Below are 21,461 nucleotides of genomic sequence, written 5' to 3'. Positions count from 1 at the left end.
GAGGAGACAGATTTGGCCCATAGGCAAACATTGGTTTATAAAGTTAAAAGGGCTGTGTTAGGATGAGGTATTTAATTTTAATTGGGAATGTTAATTAGGTGAGTCAAAGGGGACTTTTGATTGCGGACTTAAATACTTTTGATACCTGGACCTTGGCAGTCAACCTCAGGAGGAGGAAGTGGCCAAATAAGGGAAGAGACTTTGGGGCTAGCTTTAGGAATTTAATCTAATGGATTTTAGCAAGGCAGAGGAAATGGGGGAGAAGGGCAAGGCCTGCCAGAACCATGTTTGTCATGGTTGGGCAGACTAGAGTCCCTTCAGTGGTATCTGTACTTTGGTCTATCTCGGGCTCTCTCTGGAATGAGTAGACGTGTGTGTAAGCGTCCTCCCTAGGAAAAGTTTTGTCATACAGCAGCCTATGATCCAAGCACTCAGGAGGTAGAAACTGGAGGATCTTGATTCAAGGCTAGCTTCAGCTACTTAGCACCCTAAAACAAAAGCAAACAACACAACAACAAAATGAAACAGTCAGAAAGGAATATGGTGGCTGAGGATATAGTTCATTGGTAGAGCACTTGCCTAGTATGCTGTGGGTTCAGGTCCCAGCACTACCTTAGTAAAGAATATGAACAACCAATGCCATCCATCCTCATCATTCACCAACTCGGACCCCACAGTCATGTCTAGTTCTGAAAGTATGTAACCTCAAGGTGAATACACAAGGTCCTCTCACAGTCGTTTGCAGAGCTCCCACAGAATGCAGAGGCCTCAGGGTCATCTCTGCTTCAGACTATGAGCAATGTCTTCTTGTAGTCTATTTAGTATCATGTTTTCATATTTTATGAGCTTTTCTTTGGTTGTTTAATTGCTCAAAATGACCCCCAAGAATGGTGTTGGAGAGCTAGCTCATATTCCTAAGGGCATGGTGTGCCTTATGGCACACATATATTTGTTAAAAAAGTTTTCTTCAGCCTTGAGTTATAGTGTTGTGGGCCATAAGTTCAATGTCAGTAAATCAGCAAGATAAGCTAAATATGGTGTGCTTAAATGAAAACACACATAAAGCAAGGTTATATATTGATCAGCCAACAAAACATTCAACCAGGAGTATATAAAATCCCATTTCTATTTTCTGTAGGAGAAATAACGTAATATTGGTCAACTAAATGTTCTTAATTTTATGTGTTTATATAACATGACTGCCTGGAATAATGAGCAGCAGCTGATACTTTTTTTTCAGAAAATAAAAAATATTAGAAATTGAAAAATTGGACAAATAATGGACAATGTCCACATAGATAATAAAGCGTTGATACTAGACAGAAACCATTTGCTGCTTATCAGTGTTCTACAAGTTAACGTCTAAGACTTAATCAATGGAAAGCTCAAATCACAATTTCCTGAGTATTAGATAGGTCTTTATTAGGTAGATGAAGATTTAACACTCACCTTCTCCACCGTGATATTTTAGATGAGGCCATCTGGGTGTGGAGGGCTACCATGGGCATTGTTTGATGTTCTGTAGCTTTCTCAGCCTCTACCCACTCGATGTAAGTGACCGCTCCTTTTTTGATTGTAGCAATTAAATGTGTCTCCAGATATTAACACAGATCCCTGGGGAACAGAATCGCCTTGTTGGATGGCCTTTCTTCCTTTCTTGTGGTGTTAGCTCATTTAGTCCACTGTAACAAATAGCCATCTTGGGTAGTTTGTAAACAATAGAAGTTTCTTCCCTACAGTTCTTGAGTTTAGGAAGTCTAAGACTGATGTCCCAGCAGGTTTGTTGTTTAGTAAGGGCTTATTTCCTAGCTTGTAGATGGCACCTGCTCTGTCTTCATCTGGTGGAAGGGCAAAGCAGCTCTCTCAGGCCTAGTTCATAAAGGATAATTTCTTTCCTTATGAGTTTCATCATCATGATTTTATCATCTCCCAAGGCTCTTTTTACTGGTTTCCAGCCCAAATCTTCAGACAATAACAGAGAAAAAATAAAAAAAAAAAAATAAGAAAAGTATCTGTTGGCCAACTTTGCAACCACGGGTTTGAACCTTCAAAGCACGTATCATAATGTGCAGTCAAATGCATGTGTATATTCATTATATTTTATTCTTGTTTATTTTCCATATTGACTATAATAGGAGTACAAAAAACAAAACACAGTGCTGGAAGCTCAGAAGACACTAAGTAAATATTTCTAGTTGGGAGTGATAATCCTTGACAGGTCCAAGGTCTGAGTCTAGTGAGAGTTGGGGGTTGGTGAGAGCAGGGTTACAAAGAGACACTACTGCTGAAGTGGAGATACTCTTGCTCATTGGAGATACTTCCCTATCATCTACCAGAAGGACTGGAGGGAGGGCAACAATGTAAAAGAGATGGCCCTAAATGACCAGAAAAGGAGGGCTTTTGCTGGAATTGTATCTGTCTGCACGCGCGCGCACACACATACACACACACACACACACACACACACACACACACACACACACACACACACACACACATCTTCCCAGGCCTGGGAAGCAATACTGACTTCACCCATTCAGGAGTTGGCCTAAGGGTGGCTCCAGGAAGGAGTTCTGGCCATTCAATCATGAGAGAACCTGGAGGCAGAATGGTAAAGTCTATGGCCTCCACCAAATAGTAGAACTGCTATGAGCCTCTGGTTCTCTGTGGATAAAATCAAGGTGACAATATTAACCCCTTAGCACTGTGGAGTCAATATAGGAGACATAGATAGATGGCTTCTTCATTTTAACCAAATAAGACAGAACTTGGAAGCACTGTGGGTAGAGGCTGCTTATCGGCTGGCTTGGAAATGTCTCCTCTACAAAAACCTTGTATCCAATATTGCTTTTATAACAGCAAAAGCTGTTATTTTTTTAACCAATTTATTTTGTAATTATAAATGTAAATCAATATCAACCCCTAGCGAGTAGTTACATTTACACATTTGATTACTTTTTAAATTAAAACTCTTCATCTGAGATACCATTTAAACAGATTCTTACTCAAAATCCTTAGTTTTGCTTATGATTTTCAACAAATCTGGCTCCTTATAATGAGCTGCCCAATGCGAGGCCCATTTTCTAACCATAGACTACGTGTGTTCATGGTCCCTAGGCACAACAGGAAAGATAAAGTATCCTTCCCTCTTTCTGCCACAGTCAGGGCAATTCTGAGTGTAGAGTCCTATGCTGGGTAGTAAAAGTCATATACACATTCTAAACAAAGAGAGTTGATGTCGCCATGGAAGTAACTCTGTCTTTCAGCAGCAGCAAAAAGTATTCCAGTTGCAGTGATAAAACTTGACATTTCAGGTTTGAAGGATATCAGTTTCCAAGGACAGAGGATGGATCCTTCCTTGATAAGCACAGCAGAAAGGAGACTGGCCTCTGCCCTGACAGTTTTGAGTTTTCTATCCATGACGTCACTGAACCATTACATTTCCTTTAAAAGAGAAACTCTGCACTTCTGAGGAAAATTGTTCTTCGGTTTGTTTTGTTTCTCTGAGACAGTCCCAGTGCGTGTACGCTCACATGTCTCCAAGGTTGCAAGGACTGGTTGCTGCTTATCTGACGCTGAAACATTCCAGGCTGGACTTCCTTTCTTTTCTATATGACCTTGCAAGTTTCCTTCCCCTGGCCTCTGCTGCTCCCATATATGCAAATAAAACACCCTTGATGTTCTTGCCCCAGTCAATGACATACCACTGGATCCAACCAGCCATTCTTCCTAGAGTATAACTGTCTCCTGTCCCCTTCAAATAAACCAGATGTCCACCAACACAGCCTTCTGGGTGTGTTCTTTCACTTGGTCCTGGCCGTGCTCCCCAACCCCTTCCCAGACTGGGCTAGTGTGCAATAGTCCCAACATACCAGGATGAAGCAGGACTCAAGCCCAGCATCTTGTCACTGAGAATGACAGGAACTGAGTAATAACTGTCTCAGGTGATTGCATCAATCTGCCCAGGAGTATCAGTCAAGGTATATTTAAACAAGTTCTGGGCCTTCTGCGATATGCTTTATCACCTGATCAAATATGGTAACAAAGAGACTGAGTGAGGTCAACATGCCACCATTGGGTTCAAGTTCTTATCGTCTCATGACTTTTGTTATGGATTAAATATGAAGTAACCTCCAGAGACTCAAGTTTTGAGTACTTGGTCCTCAGTTGGTGGTACTATTTTGAGAGACTCTGGGAACTTTAGGAGGTGAGTCTAATTGAAGGATGTAAGTTATTCAGAGCAAGTACATTATTCCTGACCACTTGCTCTTTTGCTCTCTGCCTCCTGGAGAGCCATGTAGTGAATAGCTCTCCCCTGCCACATACTCCCACACCATAACATTCTCTCCAAGTGCATGAGGCCAAGCAAGCATAGACCAAACTCTCTGAAATAATGAGTCAACTAATAATGTGTGTGTCTTAGTTATGGTTTCTGTTGCTGTGAAGAGATACCATGACCATGGAAGCCGTTATAAAGGAAAACATTTCATTGTGGTGGCTTGCTTACAGTTCAGAGGTCCAGTCCACTATCATCATCAAGGGAATCAAGGCAGCAAGCAGGCAGACGTGGTGCTAGAGAAGGAGCTGAGAGTTTTTACATCTTGACTCACAAGCAACAGGAAGTGGTCTGAGTGTCACACTGAGCTTGAGCATAGGAGACCTCAAAGCCCACTCCCATGGTGACATACTTCCTTCAATAAGGCCACATCTACTTCAACAAGGCCACACCTACTTCAACAAAGCCATGCCTAATAGTGCCACTCTCTATGGGCTTATGGGGACCAACCATACTCAAACCACCACAGTATGAAACCTAAGAGGTGGACATGCAGGAGAGCTGAAGCAAACCCTTAGTTGTTGCCATAGCTAATCTTAGCTTTCAACTTGACACACTTGGAAAGGGGACCCTCAATTCAGAAATTGCTTGTATCAGATTGACCTGAGGGCATATCTATGGAGCATTTTATTGATTGTTGATTGATGAGGGAATGCTCATCTCACTGTGAGTAGTACTATACTTAGGCAGGTAGGCCTAGGCTGTACAAAAAAGATAACCAACTGTGATCCTGAGAACAAGCCAGTAAGTAGGGTTTTTCCATGGTCTGTGCTTCAGTTTCTGCCTCCACATTCCTGCCTCGGCTTCCCTTGGTGATGGACTATAACCTATTAACTGAAATAAACACTTTCCTCCTCATGTGGGTTTGGATCAATGCTTTATCTCAGCAACAAATTCCTAACTACAACGTTTTTGTTGTTGTTGTTACTGTTTTGTTTTTAAGTGATGTCCACTCCTCCCTAAAAATGAGGGTTGTGCATGGACATTTGTAGTTAGGAAATACCATTTCTTAAGTCTGCTGGCATCTGGGTGCAAGCAGTGAATTGTGGACAGAAGTTCAGGCCTGGAGCTTAAGGAACTGCCCTCCAGCCTCCTCCTTGCTTTCCCCACCTCCATGATTGAAGCTAGTAACAGAGTGAGGGCCAGGAGCCAGGACACAGTGCAAGCCAGGAGGAGAGAAGCTGGGTCCCTGAATGGCCACGTAGATCAGAGAAGCTCTGTCCATTCTGGACCATGTGATAAGAGAAATAATCTTTTTGGGTCTTTAGGAATGTTGGGTCTTTGTTACAGTCTTGCAGATTTTCATGTAAGTAACACAAACCCTGAGAGTTCATGTGAAGAACCAAGGTAATTCTAATTGGCTGGTTCCCAGTTGGTGCCTAAGTCCCACAGTGCCTGGAATATAGTAAGACTCAATACATGTGTGAGTATGCACCACTAAGAGCTGTCAAGACATGAGGTCCCTGGCTGGTGCAAAAAACATAGCCTGAACAAAGCTTTCTAAATGGCAGGTTACAAATGATGAGGAGAAGAGCAAACCACAGACAAATGGTAACAAGCGGTTAAACTCAGGTGGGAACCTTTGTGGGTACAGTGTAGAAATGACGGTTAATTATATGCCGTCACTTGAGTGATTTGCAGATAGTAATCACAGTCACTGTCATTTTCCAAAACAAAAGACTTATACATGCACAGACTATGCAGACAGGTAATTTCTTCTTTTAACAAGCTTGATGAGACATCAAGATTGCTATGCTGTAAAGGTCCAGAAGAAAATGAAAATCCATTGCTACAGTGTGCAGAGTGAATACAAAGTAGCTGCTTAATTAGGCTGCAAGGCTTTTTCTTTGGTAACAAATGGCATGACACCAACTATATTTGCTGAACATTTTCGAACATCATTTCTCACTATATGTGAAATGCTGCATTAAATACAAGAAGGAATTCATAGATAACAGAAAAGGATACATAAAGATACAGGAGAGGGACAGAGACAGAGACAGAGAGGATACTACAAAATCAGATATTTAGATTTCCAAGAAACTTCTGTGAATCATTGCCTTGGTCATGTTGCAAGTTTCTGCAGTGCCTCTCATCATATGTGGTTTGTAAGTTTAAAGTGAAGGAACACATGGCATACACACTGACCTCCAGCAAACACTACCCAGTTCTTGTCTTCCACTCTATGATATAGTATTTTAAAAATTTGATAGGATGTATGTGATGGTTATTCTTGGTTACCAACTTGACTACATCTGGAATTAACTAAAACCCAAGCCACTGGATACACCTGTGAAGGATTTTTTTCTTAATTAAAACCATTTGAAATGAGCAGACTCACTTTTAACCCACATCATTAAGGTGGGAAGATATACCTTTAATCTGGGCCACACCTTCTGCTGGCAGCCTCTATAAATGACACGGAAGAAGGAAGCTTGCTCTCTTTGCCTGTGTGCCCTCACTTTGTCTGGCAAGTCCATTCCTTCACCAGCATAGAGTCTACTTCTTCAGGATTCCAGTGTATATTGAAGACCAGCTGAGACATCCAGCCTCATGGACTGAACTACTGGATTCTTGGATTTACTGTCGTTAGACAGCCATTGTTGGACTGGCAGGACCACAGCCTGCAATCCACTCTAATAAATCCCCTTTCTCCTTGATAGATTCTGGAATCACAAAAATATTATTTATTTATTTATTTATTTTGCTTATCTCAAGTGCCTGTGTGTATCTGTGTGTTTGTACACTCCTTCATCTGGAGCAAATGAAGAATACTGCATTTTGTAAAGCAACCAATAATGGATCATGATAAACATCAGGAGTGTCAAGTGCGGGCAAGAAAATTCCTCCCTAGTAATTTAAGACTTTCTTACTGAAAGAAAATCCAGTGGCTTACACCATCCACTAACAGTTAAAAAAGAAAAAGAAAAAGTAAAAACAAAACAATTGCTCATTGTTTCCCTATCTAAGGGGGCAATTATTTCACTATCACTGCTAGCAGAACCAACCTGAACACTAAGATCTGTCCTTAAGTAGTTCTCTGGGTTTCTTTTACCACTTACTGGTCCAAGACCAGTTTCCATAACACGCCAAAAGTATTGAGTCCTATGCCCTCAGATCTGGGCCTCTTGCAAGGTGGCTTCCTAGACACAGCCTTATGGATGGTTCTGCTTGTCTTTTGGTGAGTGAAATTATGCTGTAAATCTCATCACCTCACCTATTTTATTAACCTCCTACTTAACTATGTAAATTTACCTATATATTGAGCTCACTGGAATGTAGTTGGGCTTTGAATGGTTAGTAGTGTAGATTAAAAGTAATGTCTACTGGAAGCTCCTGTGAGAACATTTGATAAACAAGCTGGTAGCACTAGTTGAGAAGGTTGTGCGAACTGAAGCCTTGCTGAAGGAAATGAGGTACCACTGGGGACTGATCTTGAGGGTTTCTAGTAGAGGGTCAGGTGGGGGTGGACACTTCTTGTTCCCTTTGTACTTTATGACTGTGAATGCAGTGTGGCCAGCAGTCTCCTGCTCCTGCCACCATTCATCTCCTCCCTGCCCCTCACCCCTGGTAGATTGTGTAGCCTCAAAATGTAAGCTCTGTGGTGCAGGATTTTACCCTAAGACTGAAACCTTCCATCTTAATCAGAAGCTCATTATTCTAATGGAAAATCTCACGAGGACATGGCATGTTAAAAGGGAGGTGAAACAACAGGATGTTGTGAGGGGAGGTTGTTGTAGAATAATCTTTCTAGACACTATGAATATAAATTGCTCTCATTGGTTTAATAAAGAGCCCAGTGGCCAATTGGCTAGGCAGGAGGAGGTTAGGTGGGACTTGTGGAGAGGGAGAGAGCTCTCTGGGATGAAGAGGGGCGGAGCTGCCAGCCAGATGCAGAGGAAGCAGGTCATGTACACAATGAGGAAATAAGCCATGAGCCACGTGGCACAAGTAAATGAATAGAAATGGGTTAATTTAAGTTATAAGAGCTAATAATAAGTCTCTATGTGGTTATTTGGGAGCTGGCTGGTGGGACAGAAAATTACACCTACAGGAGGTAAAACATCCCATCAGACCGAGAAGCCCTTTAAGCCCAGAAGTAAATAACTCAGAGGATTCAGGAAGTCCCTGAAACAAACCAGACGAGGACTCTCCCTCCCCAAGCATTTATACGCAGTAAGAAATGTGAAGGGATACACTCAGAGAGGCTGGGCTGTCTCCCATTTTCAGAGCAAGCTGAGCAGCCTGGAAGAATCAGAGACTAGCAGAGCTCCCCAAAGAGGCTTAGCCCAACTGAGCTGTATGGAAAGGAGACCCTCCAGCCTGTTGAGCTGCCTGTAGGTTGTGCACTGAGCTCCAGCTTCCCAGATTTCATGAGCTGTGGTGAGTTCTGGGTGATGCAACTGTCTTTGAATTATTTCTGCTCATGTAAGTTACCCCAGTAAAGCTTATTGGTCCACCAAGTTGGACTTGGGTGGTATCTTAACTTTGGTCTGTTGTCGGTTCCCTATCTGGCGTAAGTAGACATTTCTTCCTATCTCCCGGGGAATAGTGTCACACAACGCTTCCTTAAGTTGTTCCTTGTCAGGCGCTTTGCCCCAGCAATAAGAAAAGTAACAATATAGCCAGCATCTTGCCATTGTGACATGAGCCCAAGAAGCTCCAGGCTAATCTAGCCTGCACACACCAGTGTAGAGCCTGCCCACACACTGCCCTGACCACATTTCCTGCACCTGCTGTTGATAGAGCTCACAGTTGAACCACTCACTGTCTTCTTGAGGAGCTGTGGCCAGCTCAGAAATACATCCCTTCATACTTTCCTTCCTGCTCTGTCTCACCTCCACTGTTCCTTCTGCCACAGGCTAATACTCTCCCCATAGAAATATGGCATCTAAGTTTCTTTCTCCTAGTCTCCGTGTCTTGGGAAACCTGTGCTAAGATAGCATTACACCCTTAAATCTTAAACTTCTGAGCTAGAGCAGCTGACTGATCCTGGGCTCCATGCCATGTCCTTACTGCCAGGGAACTGGGAAAAGCAACATCTGTCTCCCGTGTGATGCTGTGGGAAGAGGCAGAGTCTCTTCTATAGAATTAACCCTGAACAGGAAGTGTTTGGATTCTGAATACAAGGTGACGAGTGAACTTGCTTGACCCCTACAGTCCCATTCCACCCATGCATTCCTCCACAGGGGGCGGCCACCCTCTGTGCAGCATGCCTCGGGTGCTCTGTCCTCTTCCGTCTCCTAACCCTGACAATCTCTGTGTTAGCATTTGTTTCTGACAGTCTTCCTTTTCCTGTTCATCCCATTGAGCCAGATGCTCCAGCCTGACTCACCCTTCCTATCCTCCCAATCCCAGACAGAGTTCAATTCTCCTTTGTATTTCTGTCCACAGGCCAACAGTCAGTTCTCACCCTGGTCTCCTGTCATTAACATCCCAGTTCTTTGCTGCCTTCAGAGTAGCAGCAGCTGCTTTCGGGTATAAATGGTGAATGAACACTGGACATCCTATATCTTTCAGAGTTAAGGGACACTAAGTCAGTCAGCAGGGACCTGATTCCACAGAACAACAAGGTGTTGGGGCTTTCAGCCTTTTCTTCTTAACGCAGTGTCTGGGTGAAGTCTTCAGCTGGCCTCAAAGGGGAATTTTCTGTAACTCGGTATCCTGGACTCCAGATGTAGTTCCCCATTTTCCAGCTTAGTCTGCTGAAAATGTACATGTTGTATAATTGTTGGGAGACAGTTTTTGGGGGGCAAACAGAAATGATAATGCTCCCTATGGTTAGCCCTCTCTTGCTCTCTTTAACAGGTTCTCATTCAAACATTGGGATTTCCCATGGGATGCTAATGTAATGGCATCTTGTCTCTCCCTGACTCAGAAGTTCAGTACAGTCATATAGATTTTATGACATGTAAGGGAAAATTATTGCCATTATGAACACCACACATTTACTGTAGCAACTTTTCTGGCATATCAGAGTAAAACTCTCTCTAAAAACTCAGTTTATTAAGTCAGTTTCTAATTCTTTACCCTAATCTGCCTCCACCCTGTGCCCCTTGGATGCTGTGGTAATCTCTGTAAAATCACCACTCGGACTGAAGTGGAGACAACCTATGGCCTACAGAGGATCTGCTCAGTTTGGTTCTGTGGGGCCCAACTTTGACATGATAGAACTGAATTGCTCTTTACCTTTGCAAAGCATTTGGTGCACTATACAGTTTTTATCAAATACATTCAATCTGTCTGCTGCCCCAAACAGCAGGTTATCTGCATGGCCAAGTGCTTTTTCTGAGGCATTAGGGTTCCATTTTAAGGCCCCTGACTACACATTTAGCAACTATTTAAGGTGCAATTTATGGAACTTAAGTCCCAGGCTAACCACACTGTGAATAATACTTAGAGGAAGGTTAACACAGGCTTTTCAGCCTGGAGTAAGCAGAAGGCAAACAACCAGGTCTAAAATGTTACAAAATGATGGTCATAAAAGTATGTGCCAGGTAGAGTCATAATGTGGAGAAGTGCATGGTCCTTTTACCTGGGGTTGGAGGGGCAGGATTAGAAAGAAAAAAAAAAAAAAAAAAGGGCAGGGGTGGGGGTGGTTTACAACTGTTGTCATGGTAACAGTCAGTGGGTATTGTTGGAATATACAAACCACCTCCAGGAGCTGTGAAGATCAGAGAAACAGGATGTAAAGAAGTGTCTGCCAATAGAGGGAACTAGAAACCCAAGAAGTATTTAGAATATGAGGAATGGCCTTCGTGCTATTTTTGGAATTTCGGCTTCAGATGCACCAACAGCAGACATGGAATATCTTAATGCTGAATATACTAATTCTTCGATAAGTGCAGTTGTTCAGTTGGAAGTTATGGCAGCCATCACTGAGCAGCTCCAGCATATTCCAGAAGCTGGAAAGGAAGGACAGAGAGCGTGTTAAAGAAGTGAGGACAAGGTGAGGGATGGAGAGAGAGGGGATAGTGAGTACCAGAGAATGGAAAGGAGAAAGAATTCTAGTGTCATATTGCATAGTAGCATGAATATAGTGCACAGCACAAAATTTAAAATAGCTAGAAAAGAGGAATTTGAATGTTTCCAATCCAAAGAAATAATGAATGTTCAAAGTGATAGAAATGTAATTATACTGACCTGATCATTAAAGGTTGAATTGGATGCATCAAAATATCACATACTATATACATATAACATATGTATAATGTTAAATACAAACAGGGAAATGAAGAAATCATGAGTATATAAAAACTGAATTAGTCATCAGTAGAATGTAGTGATTTAAGTGTGGTCCAAGTGAAGGTGTAAGGTATGGGAACATGTAGCATTCTGAATGAGGGGAAAGAGAACATTTTTTGTAGTGTTTTATTCAGGAAACAGAAAAAAGGGTAGGAATGGAGGTAAACAAGTTTACATTCCACTGTGTTGTGCACATATCTCAATGTGCCTATCTTCTGCCTAAGAAACTCTTGGTGACCACTTCACCAAAGCTCAAGAGTTAAAGCTGGCATCACTCTTACTTCCATTTTCCACTGCATGCTGGATAACATACCTTACATCTGTCACTCCAGTGCCAGAGTCTGTTGGCTCACTGTTTTGGCAAGCCACTCTTTATTACAGGGCCTGCCTGGAAACTCAGTTTTCATAATCTGTAATCACAGACCCCAGTAACCACTCAGAATCCTAGTAGTAACAGATGCAGAGGACGGACCTCTAGAATCCATTAAATCTCAGTGACACTAATCCATGGTGGAGTCAATAGGCACCTCCAGGGATGTGCTCTCACACAGCCCTGAAGAACAGTCAAGCTGTTCTTCAGCAGTGCCTAAGAAATGCAGAGGAGCAGACATGTCATTTTATGGCTGAGGCTTCCAGAACTGAAGGGATTAACTCATGGCGAGCAGAGGAATAGAATCTCAGGTTGGGTAGTTAAAGTCAGATCCCTTTGTTTCTCAAGCTTGGAGATTGAAAGGAAATAAAAACAAAACCTCTAAATCCTGTCCTGTTAAACATGTGTGTGTGTGTGTGTGTGTGTGTGTGTGTGTGTGTGTGTGTGTGTGTGTGTGTGTGTTAGAAGTTAAATATTTTCTATCTTTGGATAACAATGTTCAAATTTAATCTTAAAATCTGCAGAGTCATGGCTCTCTCTTTTATCATACAGTTTCTCTGGGTTGATTTAGATGTCCTCAATTACATTGAAAAAGAAATATTCCAGCAGGGGTCTCTCTCCGCACATGGTACAAAGCATGCCTGACATCTGCAGCCTCTCCATCTTCCTTATCCACAGTGCTGTGGAAATAGATGCCCATGCAAAATATGCCAACATTCTTTTCTTACAGAATTAGAAAGCCACAGAAAAGATAAAATGCAACATCACAATCATGATCAGGATGATAAACACGTTTGTTCCCTATGTGCTATTCATCAAGTAAAACACTTAGAATCCACGCATTTCTCTCCGTATACATTGAATAGAATCCCTGACTTGACTTCTAAACACATGTGTCTTTAACTTTTTTTGTTTCTTCTCTTGTTTACCTAGGACATTGGATATTTTGGCAGGGCAATATGTATTTCATAACTATTATTATTATTACTATTATTATTTTGAGACAGAGTCTTACTATAAATACTAACCTGGCCTGTAACGCTAGATCCTCTTGCCTCCACCTAACAAGTGCTAGGACAGTAGACATGAAGCAATATGCCTGGTTATCTTATTAATTCTTGTTTTAATTAATACTGTCTTGAGACAGTATCTCATGTAGCCCAAGATCGTCTCAGAATTGCTGTGTAGGTGACCTTGAACTCCCGATCTGCCTGCCTCTACTGCCCACATGTTAAGATTACTGGCATGTACCACCATGCCCAGCTTCTCTCATAGACTTTCATATGTGCTTTCCCACTGTCTTAACTACTTTGCTACTGCTGTGAGAAAACACCATGACAAAGGCAACTTTAAAAAGAAAGCATTTAATTTGGCTTAAGGTGTCAGAGGTTTAGAGTCCATGGCAGTGGAGCAAAGGAACAACTGAGAGCTACTGTCTTGTTTCACAAGAGGCAGAGAGTGCAATCTGGGAATGGCAGGAGTCTCTTTGAAACCTCAGCATCCCCAGTGACATACCTCCTCTAACAGTGACACACCTCATAATCCTTCCCAAACAGACCTACCCCCTGGGAACCAAATATTCAAATATATGATCCTATGGGGGCCATTCTTATTCAAACCACCACCATACCAGCTAAGTGTGTGTGTGTGTGTATGTGTGTGTGTGTGTGTGTGTGTGTGTGTGTGTGTGTGTGTGTGCAGTGAAACAGGAGAAGTTAGAACATCGGTGCACTATTCAACAGAGACCTTGCCTTGTTTGAAGTGAAGATTATGCAGTGAGAACTTTTGCATTGCTTTTTTGTTTATGAACTTGAAAAAGAGGAGTTGTAATTGTTGATGTCCACACTTATAGGAGGGATCCTGAAGGTGGATGGATGACCTGTAATTCTAATGATAACAGGTCTGCAGGGCCTCTGGGCACAGCCCATGCCTTCCTGTAGAAGTTTATCCTTACCATCAATTGGTTGATTTATTCAGCCCTAAAGGTCAAAGTTCAAAGTCATCTTCAGCTATGCAGTAAGTACTAGGTCCTCTCTTAGCGTGTTAGCAAATGACAACTAAAATGCAGTGCCCAGGCAAAACAGACGTCATTTACAAAAGTCCTGTTAAAATTCTTGGGACCACACTTCTGCAAGTACCCAGACTGCCCCTTTGATTTCTGTACTTTTATCTCAAGCTTTTGTTATTTTCCTCTTGCTCTGTTTCTTTCCGATTGCAACCCTTATGTATGTCCTTTTCTGCTTCTGTTTTCATTCTTCCTTTATTCTTTCATGTCTGAAAAATAATTTAATTCTAGAAAAAAAAAACCCTGAACATCTTAGTGGCACCTTTTGAATATATATATATATTTTCCCTTCACAAAAAGTTGATATTGGCCAGGTGGTGGTGGCTCACGCCTTTAATCCCAGCACTCGGGAGGCAGAGGCAGGCGGATCTCTGTGAGTTCGAGGCCAGCCTGGTCTACAGCGCGAGATCCAGGAAAGGCGCAAAGCTACACAGAGAAACCCTGTCTCGAAAAAAACAAAAACAAAAACAAAAACAAAAAAAGTTGATATTGGACCATAAAACTTCAATCCTGACTGATAATAAAACATGGAAAATATAAAGTGAAAATGTTTTATTCCAAGTGACATTGCCACTTACTCTTTAAGAGTATTAAAGAATTACTTTAATTCTCTCATGGAAAAAAGTCCATTAAGCTTCTGTAATGAAGGAAATACATATTTATAATGGAGCAAATGGCACTGTGCCTTTGTCTGAAGCAATCCCAATGTCCAATAAAGAAGAGCCACATTCAAATGTGGTGCCTGTGAACACCAGATATTATAAGAATTCCTAGTCAGCAGGATGGCATGCCAAAAGCACTCCACAAATTGATTTAGGCTGTCTCACTAACTTGTGGTTCATTCGAAATATTCCTGCAGTATGAAAATCAGTACCTGGGCAGTTCCAGTACAGACTTTGGCATCCAGTCTTGTGTTGTCTACCCACGGGGTGCTGCAATGTATACGGAGCATGTGCAATACTCCTGGGAGTATGCCCACTGCTGGGGCTCATGTGCTCCTTCCGACCTGCCTCTTTCCTGTGCAAACCACGTCTTCACCCTCTGTTTTTTTTGCTATTGTTTCCTTTCTCCTTTGCTTGTTCAGCTTCTGTATAATCATTCTTCTGTGCTCTGGTCCTTGTTCCAACCTCATGTTCATTTCAGCCCCCACTCCCCCCCCCCAAACCTCTTTGATTCCAACTGACAGTCTAAGGTTTTCTTTCTTTTCTTTCTTTCTTTTTTTTAACTTTCCAGAGGTTTCTGTTGCCATAGTGATGTTTCATGATTATCATGGCCATAACAACTTCCTCTGGCACTCCGGTTGCTATAACAATGCCAGTCAGAGGAGAAATCCATGGGAACTTGTGACAAAGATGCCAGTTCACACCTCTGTGCAGGACAGCTTGCTGGGAGATGCTTCATATTTAATAGTTTTCACAGCACCAAGAAAATGAGTCCACAAATAAGGACAACTCATTTTTCTGGGATTAAAACACTATGATACTAATATTTATGTTTCACATTCTGAAAAAAAAAAAAAACCCTTTTGTCCAGGTTTTTGTCTGGTCTTTCTTCCTACTTTTAACTTTTGATAAAAATGTGTTTTATAAGTTAACAAAGATACAGCTGCTATTGGTGTAATTCTTAACATCTCCAAATTCATGTATCAAAATCCTAAACCACAACATGACTGCTTTTGGAAATAATACTTTTAAAAGGTGATCACAGTTAATGAGCTTGTGAGTGTGAGGCGCTAATCCTATGGGATTAGTGGCCTTATAACAAGACATAGCAAGAAGAAGAAGGGGACCCGTGGGAGGAAGGACCAGGGGAGGATTTTGAAAGGTGAGCACAATAATACACATGTATAAAAACTGCACAAGAAAACTTACTATTTTATACAATTAATCTACATGCCAATAAAAACATTTTTTAAAAGACAGAGCAAGAAGGTAAGTCAGGGGAAAACACCCTCACCAGGAACTAAACCAGTTGTCACCTTAATCGTATACTTCCAATCCCCCAGAGCTTCGAAAAAATTAACTTGTCTCATTTAAGCCACTCAGGCTATGGCATTTATTATGGCAGTACAAGCTGATTACCATAAATCTCAATACTAATTAACATTCATAACTTCTGTTAGATTCTTTTGATTTTAGAGACATCAATTTCTAGAAATATATCCAAATCAAATCAGAGTATTATACTGTGCATTGTGAATAGTTTGTTATCTGAATTCTAGATGAACCAGGAGGGAGAAGGTGACACTACATATCATATTTTGTGAGTCTTTTGTTGTTTAGTCTCAAGAGACTATGAAATAATTTCCTTCATTGTTATAGGGCATTTTTTTTACATGTCATTGTCACTGTGTAACCTTCCTAGATTGTAAAGTGTGGCGAGTTACAGCTCTCTACTTCCCATCTCTAAGGCTTTGGAGGAAGAAGGAGCAGCCACAACATCAAAGCTTGCTCAGGACTAATGACAAAAGTACTTCTTGGTGACACATGTTCTGTGTACGAAAAGCTAGATAAAGGCCAGTGACTGACTTTGCACAATTACAAAGGGAGAGGGAGACTTAATACATCCTAAAGTGTGCTAAAGTAAAAGACACCAAAACGTAGTTCCACTCACGAAAGATTATGGATCAGGTCATTGGCATCCACATTTGCTTCCACTAAAGGTGACAATCAAAATAGCATTATTTGAGCATCATGATAGAAAAGCTAGTATCAATATTCTATATTGTCAGTACATAATTTTTGTGACAGTCATAATAGAAATATTCTGAAATGGAAGATTTCTAGGCAATCTCAAGAAAAAAAATGCTGCATTTATGTTGATGTGGAAAGTAGTTTTCTGTTATTCTATTTTACTTGTCCGAATTTTGCTTAAAATAACCTGATATTTCTAGTTATCACAGTAGAAAAGAAACTTTTCTTTTCTTTTACCGTTAGCGATAATGGTAATAACTTTCTATGTGTGCCAGGCACAGTTCTAAGCAAGTCAAATCTGTGATTTCCAATTATCACCGTTAATGTAAAAACTAGACAAGAAGACAAAGAAACTGAGGTGCTGAGTTTAGGATTACATTTCCAGTATTTCTCACACAGCTCAAGAATATAAACTGCTATTCCATCCGAAACCATTGTCGGCCAAAGGAACATGCTAAAACCTGTCAGGCTGGCCTGGAAGATGGTTGCTTACATTCCAGAATCATGACCGAGTCTAAGTAGCTGAGCAGCTGCTGTTACACTTGATTCTCACTTCGACCTGGTAGTTTTTCCCTTGTGCTTGGGCAAGACAATGCAGAGGTTCCTCCATCTTGGAGGAACCTTCCTGTTGAGGCCATTTTAGATTTAACTAGAATTTGATCTCCTTGATGATGGAGAATCATGTAGAAAATTGTCCAACTCTAGTCTAGGAACCTGAGGTCAAGATGCCCTAATTAATTTAGCTTCTATTAACCTGCCTGCTTGTGCAAAATCTCTCCCTGCAGCTATGGAGTGAGTGGGATACCAGGATATGTTTTTTTGCCTTTAAAAATGTCTTACCTTAAACCTTTGCTATAGATGGATCTTAAATACCCAAGTGTAGCCCCAGCCAGATGAAATAAAGATTTTCAATTGGCTATAGACCTTTTCTGTGTGATCTTCTCTGGTAGGCTTCCTGTAATACTAGTAAGACAGTATCCAAAGTCCTTGTCCTCCTCACCACCTTTCCCCAATGAGTCAAGTAGACTATTGCATAAAAAAGAAAACGGGATTCCTAAAAAGTAAGAGTCTTTCTTAATCATTTAAGAAAAGTTGTAATGTAGAAATAAAGAAATTTTGATCTTCACCCTCCTCCAGCTTCTAGTGACTAAGTCAGTGGAAAGGAGTCTTTGTACATATGTGTGTGTGTGTAGGGGTGGGGGGTGTTGAGCAAATGAGCCTGAGAACAGACTAGACCAAGAAGAAGTCTGTTAGAGGTATTTTAAAACTTCATTAGTCAGTTTGTGAGTCACAATTAAAAAAGAAATCATTACAATACACAGTCATAACCAATTTTAGGACATTTACATATTACTAATTGATCCATGATATAAATAAATTGCCTCAAGGCTGTGTGATTTCTCTTACACTTTGCTTTCTGGGAATCCCAAAGTAGAAGAGATCCTGTCTAATGCCTGGGCTCTCACAATAAGCCTTTTATGTTCCTTATGTTGAAAAATCCCATCAATAAATGTACTTCAAATAACTATCTTCTCTTTGAAAACGTTTGTGTCACACTGAGATTCTCCACAGAAATTTGAGGATTCTCATATTTCTAAGAGATGATCCCGTGAAAGGACAGGAGAAACAGGAAATTTTCACACAGCATGGAAGACGGTCAGACTAACCCAGTGGGCAGAAAGACAAAGGCCAGTCGATTGGCCAGAGTCTTAACACTCGGACATTATACGGCCTTTTCTGCTCTGAACTACTTTTATGAGCTGACCCAGGAAGTGTGTTAGGTGGGGAGCTGGGGGTTTTTCTAGTGCTTAAATGTTGGGTCATATTCAGCACACCCTTCAGGCCACCATCAGGAATATACTGGGTGTGAGAAGCAATGACCTCCTTAGATGGTCTCTAGAGGTAAGCCAAGAGGTGAGTGATGTGAGTGTGGTGTGATACAAAAAGACCCGGCTGAACAATCCAAGGACCTGATTCTTATCCATTTTTTCATTCTCAAAATACCTTTGAAACAATTACATATTTTTTAGGTTTCAGTTGTTCATAAAACTTTAGGGGTATTGCAGATATAACTTGATAATGCCTCTATGGTTAATATTCTTGGTAACAAAATGTGGTCTAACATCTATGAGCTTCTCTGCAAACAAGGAGGGGAGAAGCAACAGAATACTGAGCTCTGGTTTCCTGTCTCCATGATAGCAAAGTTTTAAACTATGAAAGATCTTGCTTATCAACTTATTTAAACTCCTTTGTAAAGAGTATATGACCTGGGATGGTATATAGAAGGCACATTAGAACAACTTTTGAAGTAATTGGAATTAAAGAGAAATAGTTCTGACCTTATCAAAAGCAGAATTAAACAGGAAAAGATGACCAAGTACAGAATTTACTGTGTTTTTAAGCCCTGGGTGGTGGTGGTAGTTGCGAAAGGGTAGGATTTGCTCTAGACAATTTCTCCCAGGGCAAAGGTGACAGAGGTCTTTTACATAGTGCCTTTTACAACAGGACATTATGATGTGTCATAGTGATTTTCTGGGATGCCCAAGAGAAGATACCGTATTCCCACAGAGTTCAATGCTAACGGGTAACCCTACACCTCAAGCCCAATGTCATGATTCAGCTGTTTGGCATCTGTACATTTGATGGGAAGTTCAGGTGCTTTTAATGTAATCAAAGTGATGGGCATACTTTTGGGAACCAGTCCTTATACCAATGTGATGGTTTTCAATAGCTGTTTTTCTTTTACAATAGGAACAAATTTTAGAATGATGAAGCAGAGTGTATATATGTGAACCAAAGTAATATAATTGGGGTAGAAAGTTCTTGGAAGATCATATTTGAACCTATATGACCATTTGAAACACTAGGAAAGATTCAAACATTAGTGACTTCTTACTCAGGGAACAGTAGTCCATTCATAGTGAAGAGGTTGGTGGCGAACAGTTGTGCTGTCCCACTGACCTGCACAGGAACCCAGATGCTTGTACAACATCATCTCTCTCTTCCTTTGGTTTTGATGGAGTCTTCTAAACCAAAAACAGTTCACAGTGGAACTGAGGCTACATCCGTTGGCTTCTTGATTCTTCTTTGTTGTAGTTCCTTAAAAATAGGAAACAAAATTTTGGAACCCCGAAGCCACGACCATGTAGCCACTCCTTAGATGTTGGAGGTCAGCCAGGAGACCTCCTCCATTTCTCCCTTTGATTCTTTCTCCTAGTCCTCTCTTTCCCTGCAATCATTTGATTATTTGGTCACATTTTTGCTTGGCTTGTCCCGCCTTCCCTTCTGTAAACAATCTTATTGAAGTATGATTTGTGGTCTAAAGTTGAAGTGACTTTAGAACATGTTTGTTTGCTACTCTTCCTCTCACGTCTCCTTCTCTCCACCCTCCCCACCCTCCCCACCCTCCCCACGTCTTTGTCCTTCTTCTTGGTGTTTCTGGAACAGGTCTTGCTATGTAGCCTAGACTTACCTTAGATTCCCTGTGCAACACAGACTGGCCCTGAACTCACTGCAGGGTGCTCCACTTACAAGCATGAGCTACTGTGCCTACCTTAGAGTACACCTGAGAGATTTTAAAATGTTCAGATTTGTGCCATGGTCACTGTAATTTTAGAAATGTGTCATTAGCTCCCTCTCCCTAAACCCCACACACCCCTTAGTCATCACTGTTGGGTAACTTCTTTCTTGCAGCCCTCATCAACCACTAACTCACTCACGAGGTTTGCCCAGACCCTAAGTTTGCCTTTTCTGTATACTGTATATAAACAGAATCCTACCATGCAGGTTTCGCTTTCTCTTCCACATCTGGTTTAGTCTCCAGTGCTAGGCTGCCCTCTACTACACAAGACTCTTGTTTGATTTTTCGTCTTTTATTGAAAATAATTTTTGAGGTTTTTTTTTTTTTTTGCTTTTTTTTTTGCACATAAAATCTCCTGATGGAGGTTTCCGCTCCCCTTCCCCTGCTCCTCTCAGTTCCTCCCCACCTCACCTCCCATCCAGATCCACCCTCTGTCTGTCTCTTATTAGAAAACAAACAGGCTTCTAAGGGATAATAATAAAACAAAATAAGATAAAACAAAAACTAATACAGAGTAGAACAAAACAAATAGAAGGAAAAGAGCCCAAGAAAAGGCACAGGAAACAGAGATAAATGCAGAGACTCACTCGTTCACATACTCAGAAATCCCATGAAAACACTAACCTGCAAGTTATAATATACACAAAGGACCTGTATGCTAAAAAGAGAGAATATATATAATATATGCATATATATATGAATTTACATATACTATACATATATAAATAAAATAAAAAATGACCTTCACATGACCTTATAAAACAATGAATCTTTAATGATGCTATTGAGTTCATTTTCTGTTGGTCGTCTACTGCTGGGCATGCAGCCTACCCTTAAGAATAGTTTGTTTGCCCAGTGAGACTCCCTTGAAGAAAACTAAACTTTCACTTGTAAGTAATTATCATTTGTAAGGTTATCATTTGTAAGTAGCATCTGGATTAGGGATGGGGGCTTGTTTCCTCTTCTTTCAGCTCTGGGTCCCCACCTGCTGCAGGCCTGTGCAGGCCCTGTGCATGCTGCCTCATGTCTGCACATTCATATGTGAGGCAATCCAGTTGATTTAGAGAACCTTGTTTTCTTGGTGTCCTCCATCCTCTCTGGCTCTTACACTCTTCCTACCTCCTCTTCTGCAAGGTTCCCTGAGCCGTGAGGGGAGGGATTTGATAGAGACA

At 41.2% G+C, this 21,461-nt stretch overlaps 1 long non-coding RNA gene across 1 annotated transcript in view; it reads right to left on the bottom strand.

Moving 5' to 3' along the window:
- Positions 1-2,083: 2,083 nt before the first annotated feature.
- Positions 2,084-21,461, bottom strand: part of LOC128096848 (uncharacterized) — an 87,670-nt gene continuing 68,292 nt past the window's right edge. The window contains exon 5 of the long non-coding RNA XR_008213756.1: positions 2,084-19,808. This is a non-coding gene — a long non-coding RNA (uncharacterized LOC128096848). The remainder of the gene's footprint in view (positions 19,809-21,461) is intronic.

The sequence above is a fragment of the Peromyscus californicus genome, unplaced genomic scaffold (genome assembly GCF_007827085.1).
Source record: "Peromyscus californicus insignis strain IS unplaced genomic scaffold, ASM782708v3 Scaffold_11__1_contigs__length_118956290, whole genome shotgun sequence".
In the NCBI taxonomy this organism is placed as follows: domain Eukaryota; kingdom Metazoa; phylum Chordata; class Mammalia; order Rodentia; family Cricetidae; genus Peromyscus; species Peromyscus californicus.
The sequence above is the reverse complement of the archived record's forward strand: the minus strand, read 5'-3'. Positions and strand labels throughout refer to the sequence as shown.